Raw genomic sequence first — 7,500 nt, 5'->3', positions numbered from 1 at the left:
GACATCGGTCACAACTCCCAAAGCTGCTTGATTCAGACATCAGTTTGCGGACAACTGTCCATATCTTCATTAGTGTCGTCTTCATCAGCTGATTCCCGGCGGCCGGCCAGACAACTGCGGCCCACAAGTATTCAATAGAGTTGCCTTCTCATTCTTCGCTGGTCCCAGCTTTTGCTGTGACTAGGTTTTTTGGTGGTTGTTTTGGGGTTTTTTTTGTTTTTTTGTTCCTATTTCTGTTCTGTCCTGCCCAACCAGCCTGTGCCGGAGACGAGAACACTACTAATAACTTCCTGGCCGGGGCCTCAATAAAAAAAGAAGAAGAAAAGTCTACAGTCCTGGCCAGAGACCAGTTTACAGTGCGGTGGCTCTCTGGGCTGTAGGTAGCCGACGTGGTATTGACTTGTGGAGGCTGGCTAGTGGCTACCTACCTACCTACCCTACTACCTGCACTGTGTGTACTGAGCAGCGGCAAGCAGTAGTGTGTGTGGACGGACGTCAATGTTGTTTGGCACGTGCAGCCCAGCCCCGAGCCATCCAGGCCTTCAGTCAGTTGTTATTTTGTGTTGAGGGGGGGGGAGTGACTGAGGCTTGATTCCTGCTTCAGGCTTTGCAGCCCGCCACCACTGTGGTCTGCCTGTCTGGAGACTCAGTACAGGTAAGGGGCAACCGCGGGTCGATGGCCTTTCTTCTTTCTTTCTTTCTTTCTTTTCTTTCTTTCTTTCTTTTTATTCTGTTCAAAAGTCAGACACAAATGATTTGGTTACAGTCCGTTCATTCACCTACAAATACTTGCCGTGTTTTTGTTTGTTTGTTTTTTGTTTGTTTGTTTGTTGTTGGTTTTTTTTGTTTGTTTGTTTTGTTTGTTTTGTTTTATTTGTTTTCTTTTGTTGTTTTTTGTTTTGTTTTGTTTTGTTTTGTTTTTGTTTTTTTTCTTACTTTCTTTCTTTCTTTTCTTATTGCTGTTGTTAGCGTTGCTTTTCATTAACTCATGATACGTATTCCCTCGCCGCATGTTTCTGGGCAAGTAAAGATGTAGCTGTCAATTTTATGTCAAAGAAACAAGAAAAGATAAGAACAACATCCTGGTTCCAGTTACAGTATAAAAGACTGACAGACAAACCGACTTGCAGACCTACACGGATGTATGTGCAAGCTGGGAAAAAAAAACTAGCATGCACACACACACACACACACACACACACACACACACACACACACACACAAACACACACACACATACACACACACACACACACACACACACAAACATCCCCATCACACACACATTGGCACATACACATCTCCCCCCACCCCACCCCGCCAATCCCCCCAACACACACATCTCCCCCCCCCCCGCACCCTCCCCCGGCCCCCCCCCCCCCCTCCCCGGTGCCAATCCCCCCTCACATACACACACACTATGCATACATACTGCATTTTAACATACATGTGTACCTAACAACTACCCTCAACACATACACATAGGCATGCACAAACATACATAAACACACGTGCGCGTGCGCGCATACACACACACACACACACACACACGCACACGCACACGCACACACACAACACATTCATATACATGCATGTAGTTATGTACACATGTACATATGTATACACACATTGTCAAGCACAGCAAGTGGACCTGCCACAACAGAACTTATTGCTGAGGGAAAAGGTGAGTTTTGAGACGAGATTTAAAAGATGCAAGGGAATCAGAATGACGGAGGTTATCAGGGAGCTTAGTGAAAAGCGGGAAAACGAACACACACAACCGTTCAAAACAACACAACAACCGTGACAAAGGTAATATGATGTAACTATGATCTTGAAGGCACTGTATCCTTCTACTACTACTTCTACTACTACTACTACTACTACTACTACTACCACAACTTATGACTACTACTCCTACTACTTCCACTGCCTGCTGCTGTTGTTGTTGCTGCTGCTGCTACTGCTACCACTGCTACCACTACGACCACTAATACTAAATAATGATCAGGAGTGATGATGATGATTGATGAGGAAGATGATGATGAGAAGGATGAAGATGATCAGAAGAAGAAGAAGACTAGAAATAGCAACAAGAAGAAGAGAGAGAGAGAGAAAAGAGAGAGAGAGAAAAAAAAAAACAAAAAAAACCGACATCAACTGACGACGAAGACGATGATACAAAACAGCAACAAAGTCAGTATGATCATCACTGAATCACATTTTTAGTCACCGTGATACCACAACCCCCCCCCCCCCCCCGTCCCCGTGACGCCCCCCACCCCCACCCCACCCTCACCACCCCCCACCCCCACCCCCCCCACCCACACACACACCTCCCCCCGTCTCCCTCCCCTCCCCACCACCTCCCCCTCTCCCCGCGTGCTCCACTGAGGACTGGGATCTTTTAAACACTGGCACTATTTATTTTATCACAGCCAGTGCACGGCGACAGTACTGAGCAGCATCGATCAGTGCTCAGTCAGGCCTCTCCCCAATAAAGCAGCTCAGCGAGGCTGACAAGATGCGGACTCGGAATCCGCCACAGAGTTCCACAGAGACTGATGATGATTACTTCCAACTTCCTCAGTCCTGCCAGCCCGAAACATCAGTTACCTTAATTTGACCAGGCAGCGGGTATTTTTTTGGTTTTTTTTTGTTTTGTTTTTTGGGTCTTTTTTACTGTAAAAGACACACATACCACGCGCTACATCCCCGACACACGTACACAAGCACTAACTGTGACACACGCGCGAAAGCACTCACACACACACACACACACACACACACGTGACACACACACACACACACCTCACACACACACACACACACACACGCGTGCGCGCGCGCCCGCGCACAGAGGCAATTTATAGCAGTCACATAATTATAGTTAAGATAATAAAGAGCAGCTTTTATGTTGGTTGTTTTCTGAACGAACACCGTGTGTGTGTTGTATGTGTGTGTATGTGGGGGGGTGAGTGTGTGTGTGTGTGTGGGGGGGGGGGGTGAGTGTGTGGGTGTGGATGTGCGTGTGTGTGTGTGTGTGTGTGTGTTGTATGTGTGTGTATGTAGGGGGGTGAGTGTGTGTGTGTGTGTGTGGGGGGGGTGAGTGTGTGGGTGTGGATGTGCGTGTGTGTGTGTGTGTGTGTGTGTGTGTGTATGTGGGGGGGTGAGTGTGTGTGTGTGTGGGGGGGGGGTGAGTGTGTGGGTGTGGATGTGCGTGTGTGTGTGTGTGTGTGTTGTATGTGTGTGTATGTAGGGGGGTGAGTGTGTGTGTGGGGGGGGGGGGTGAGTGTGTGGGTGTGGATGTGCGTGTGTGTGTGTGTGTGTGTGTTGTATGTGTGTGTATGTAGGGGGGTGAGTGTGTGTGTGTGTGGGGGGGGGGGTGAGTGTGTGGGTGTGGATGTGCGTGTGTGTGTGTGTGTGTGTGTTGTATGTGTGTGTATGTAGGGGGGTGAGTGTGTGTGTGTGGGGGGGGGGGGGGTGAGTGTGTGGGTGTGGATGTGCGTGTGTGTGTGTGTGTGTGTGTTGTATGTGTGTGTATGTAGGGGGGGTGAGTGTGTGTGTGTGGGGGGGGGGGGGGTGAGTGTGTGGGTGTGGATGTGCGTGTGTGTGTGTGTGTGTGTGTTGTATGTGTGTGTATGTAGGGGGGTGAGTGTGTGTGTGTGTGGGGGGGGGGGGGTGAGTGTGTGGGTGTGGATGTGCGTGTGTGTGTGTGTGTGTGTGTGTGTGTGTGTATGTGGGGGGGTGAGTGTGTGTGTGTGTGTGTGGGGGGGGGGGGGGTGAGTGTGGGTGTGGATGTGCGTGTGTGTGTGTGTGTGTGTGTGTGTGTGTGTATGCATGTGTGTTTGTGTGTATGTGTATGTATGTAGGTATGTATGTATGTATGCATGTGTGTGGATGTGTGTGTGTGTGAGAGAGAGAGAGAGAGACAGACAGACAGACAGACAGAGACAGAGAGACAAGAGAGAGAGAGAGAGAATACTATGGACTTTAAAAATATCTGTTTATAAGACCGTGGAGAAAACCTGACATATCAGCTGTGTCAACTCTCAAACAAACAGAGTCAATGATGTCAGTCCACACGCCTTTAGAAGGACGTAAACACTGCAACTCTCCCTTTGCAAAGCCACACCCACCCTCCGCCCCCACCTCCTCCTCCACCTCACCAACGCCCTGCCCCCGACCCTCCACCCCTCCAATCACCACCCCACACACCACCCCAACCTACCGTCCGTCTACACTACAGCAAAATTATCTTATCGCGATCTCCTGAACGTAATCTTCTGCCCAGCTGTTGGCTACTGTTAGGGATCTCTCCGTTCTTTGTTGAAGTCTTTGTATAAACCAAGGGCAGTTTTGGGTTCCTGGATGCTGCAGCCTCTCTATCTCTTTCTTCAAGTCTCTGTCTGGCTGTCTGGCTGTCGGGCTGTCGGCTGTCTGGCTGTCTGGCTGTCGGGCTGTCTGTCTCACTCTCTCTCTCCCATCCTCTCCGGGCCCTGCCCTTGTTTGTTGGTTGTTACTGTGGTCTTGTTCACTAAAAACTCATGCATAGGTTATGAGTTTTCTGCAGCGCTAAAAGATAAACGAATTCATCATGGCCTGGCTTCGCTGACGAAGATCTAGGAAGGGCGTTGTCCACGTCTGATGCAGGCACGCTCATGGCTGACAAGGCCAATGCGGGAAAAGCAGTCGGCCGCAGCGGTTGCAAGGGAAAGTCTGGTCTGGGTTCGCGGCTGCAGCGTCGTGGTTCTTCCTCCTTCTGCGTTTGTCCTCAAGGCTGGCCCTGCGGTTGTTTTCGAAGGAGGAGACAGCTTGGTGGATGGTGCGTCGCCAGGTCTCTCGAATAAACAATAACTAACTAACTAACTAACTAGATAGATAAATAATAAATGATTGGATGAAGAAAGAAAGAAAGAAAGATCAAGATTACCAGCAGAAGTATGATACCGTGACCCTGACATTGGACAAATATATAACTTTCGACTTCTCGTTATCAGTAATACATATATACAGTACAATATACAGACACATCTCATCCATATACAATTTTTTTTTAAAACACACACTAAAAACAGTCTGATAAATGAGTAATAGTTAGTAGTCCCGGCATTTCTTAACTCAGAATGTGATCTCGCATCATAAAGGCTTTATACAAGTGAATACACAAACTTCTTCAGTGTTGTTTTGTTGTGAGTTGTCATCAGGAAAGTCAAACGAAACACACTTGCGTTTGAGTGGAATTTCACAGGAATATACTCATGACGCAAGTCATAAAGAGCAGGGCAGGAGAGAGAGAGAGAGAGAGAGAGAGAGAGAGATAGTGTGTGTGTGTGTGTGTGTGTGTGTGTGTGTGTGTGTGTGTGTGTGTGTGTGTGTGTGTGAATAGAATAGAATAGATTTTATTGTCATGAAACCGTAAGGTTTATAAGACACAAGTGCAATGGTAAATGAATGAACGAATGAAAAACACACAATTAATCAATCAGTTAATGCAGTAAACTGCAGCAGCATTCATAAACAAATTTTCCCAATCTTGTTTGTATATATTCATCATCTCTGTGTGTGTGTGTGTGTGTGTGTGTGTGTGTGTGTGTGTGTGTGTGTGTGTTGGAGGGGTGCGGAGCAGGTTGAATAGGTAAAACGGGAATGGCGGGTAGGCAAAATTGGACGAAGAGTCAAACTCTTAACTCTCTCCATACGAACGGCGAAAGAGACGACGTTAACAGCGTTTCACCCCAGTTACCATCATCAAAATATTGCAAGCGGAAGGCTCTGATACTGAAGACGTGAATGTTGACAAAGATACCACAATTCTGACGACGGAAGTTAAAGGTTGGGTCGTTCAGACACCCACTGGACATCCGAGGGGTCTGTGTAGAGGAGAAGAGAGGACTGGCGCGGCCGTACTGAGTGAGTTAATCAATACCCAATGCCATCATGGAAGGCGACAAGATAGTAACATCAAAGACTGGGTGAAACAGGAAATAAGCGATTCACACCTGCTACAAGTAAGTGCAGTGATGGCTTAGAGGTAACGCGTCCGCTTAGGAAGCGAGAGAATCTGAGCACGCTGGTTCGAATCACTGCTCAGCCGCTGATACTTTCTCCCCCTCCACTCTACTAGAAATTAGGTGGTGGTCTGGACGCTAGTCACTCGGATGAGACGATAAACCGAGGTCCCGTGTGCAGCATGCATTTAGCGCACGTAAAAGAACCCACGGCAACAAAAAGGTTGTTCCTGGCAAAATTCTGTAGAAAAATCCACTTGGATAGGAAAAACAAATAAAACTGCACGCAGGAAAAATCTTTAAAAAAAAAAAAAAAAAAAAAAAAAAAGGGTGACGCTGTAGTGTAGCGACGCGCTCTCCCTGGGGAGAGAAGCCCGAATTTCACACACAGAAATCTGTTGTGATAAAAAGAAAAATACAATACAATAAACTGCCCCCCCCCCCCCCCCCCCCCCCCCCCCCGCCCCCTCCCCCTTCGAAACGACGACGGAGATTCGAAATTTCAATCAATCATCTACTCTAGGGCCCCACCTTTTTTTTTCCTTTCTTTTTTTTTTTTTTTTTCTTTCTTTCTTCTTCTTCTTCTTCTTCTTCTTCTTCTTCTTCTTCTTTGTGTGCAAGTGGGTGCTCAATCAATTCTGTGTGTCCGAAGCGAGAACGTGACAAAATATCGTAATTGAACGTTGCCATGGCCACCGCGTCTGGCTGAAGAAAAAAGTGGTCGATTCAAAAATGTTGACATTGAAGTGAGATGTTTGAAGTGTTAGCACCAAGGTGGTTAAAACAATGCGTCAACGATCTTGTTTTAATAATTCGGCCTGTTATACTTGCAGTCGTTCTGTTTGTGGGTTGGTTTGGTTTTTAATATATATATATATATATATATATATATATATATATATATACTGAGAAGAACTTCAGGGAAGGAAAATTGGAGATGTTGCTGGCTTGAAATATTCAAGTACTTGAGGTTTCTTTTTTAGTATCCCCAAGGGGTACATATAAAAGGGGGGGGGGGGGGGTTGGGGGGAATCAGGATCTTGTCATTCGGATGAGATGATAAACCCGCGAGGTCATGTGTGTAGCATGCACTTAGCGCGCGTAAAAGAAACCACGGCAACAAAAGAATTATCCCTGGCAATATTCTGAAGGAAAATAATCCTCTTTGAGAGTTTAAAAAGTCAAACAACCTAACAAATACACCTGCAGATGAGGGGGTGGGGGGGTGGGGGGGAGGTGGCGCTGCGTTATGGTGACGTAGCTTTTTTTTGCGGGGAGAGCAGTCATACTGCATGGAAATATGCTGTGAGGAAAAGTAATACAACTAGAAGCAATATGGGTAACCATACTCTTTCGATTATCTAGTTTTAAAAAATTATTGTAGTTTATCGTCAATGTCTGGTTTATGCTATACAAAATCATTTTGTGCTGGAAAGAAAACATAATTGAAAAAATTTTTCTAAAACTCCAGCAGGGCATGTAAGAAAAA

The 7,500-nt window shown here is 46.6% G+C and overlaps 1 protein-coding gene across 2 annotated transcripts in view; it reads left to right on the top strand.

Annotated features, from left to right (window-relative positions):
* Positions 1–7,500, top strand: part of LOC143292115 (voltage-dependent calcium channel gamma-1 subunit-like) — a 99,362-nt gene that overhangs the window by 450 nt on the left and 91,412 nt on the right. For both annotated transcript variants that reach the window (XM_076602304.1, XM_076602303.1), the window contains exon 1: positions 1–655. This exon is cut by the window's left edge and continues 450 nt beyond it. The gene's annotated coding sequence lies outside the window, so the exon portion shown is untranslated. The remainder of the gene's footprint in view (positions 656–7,500) is intronic.

This window comes from Babylonia areolata, chromosome 18, assembly GCF_041734735.1.
Source record: "Babylonia areolata isolate BAREFJ2019XMU chromosome 18, ASM4173473v1, whole genome shotgun sequence".
Lineage (NCBI taxonomy): Eukaryota > Metazoa > Mollusca > Gastropoda > Neogastropoda > Buccinidae > Babylonia > Babylonia areolata.
This window is presented reverse-complemented; position numbering and strand designations above follow the sequence as displayed.